Here is a 298-nt window from a genome sequence, read left to right as displayed (position 1 = left end):
GAAAATAAACAAATAAATGAATAAATGGTAACAAAAATAATAACAATAACGAAAATAACAACAACAAAAAAATCCTCTATTTTCTTCACATTCTTAAAAAGAAAAAAAGGAAGCCTTCTTCTCCTCCCCCCCCCTCTAAAAAAAGCTAAAAACCACAGCCTTACATTCCACAGCAACAGAAGTGGGTCATCCTCCTCCGTTCAGCTGTTATTAAACTTCATTATCACATAAGGCCCATAACGCTGTAATTAGCACAGAGCACCTGAGCACAACCTGTTTCTTTGGATTTCGCACGAGC

The sequence above is a fragment of the Penaeus monodon genome, chromosome 25, assembly GCF_015228065.2.
Source record: "Penaeus monodon isolate SGIC_2016 chromosome 25, NSTDA_Pmon_1, whole genome shotgun sequence".
Classification (NCBI taxonomy): Eukaryota; Metazoa; Arthropoda; class Malacostraca; order Decapoda; family Penaeidae; genus Penaeus; species Penaeus monodon.
Note: the sequence above shows the minus strand (reverse complement) of the source record.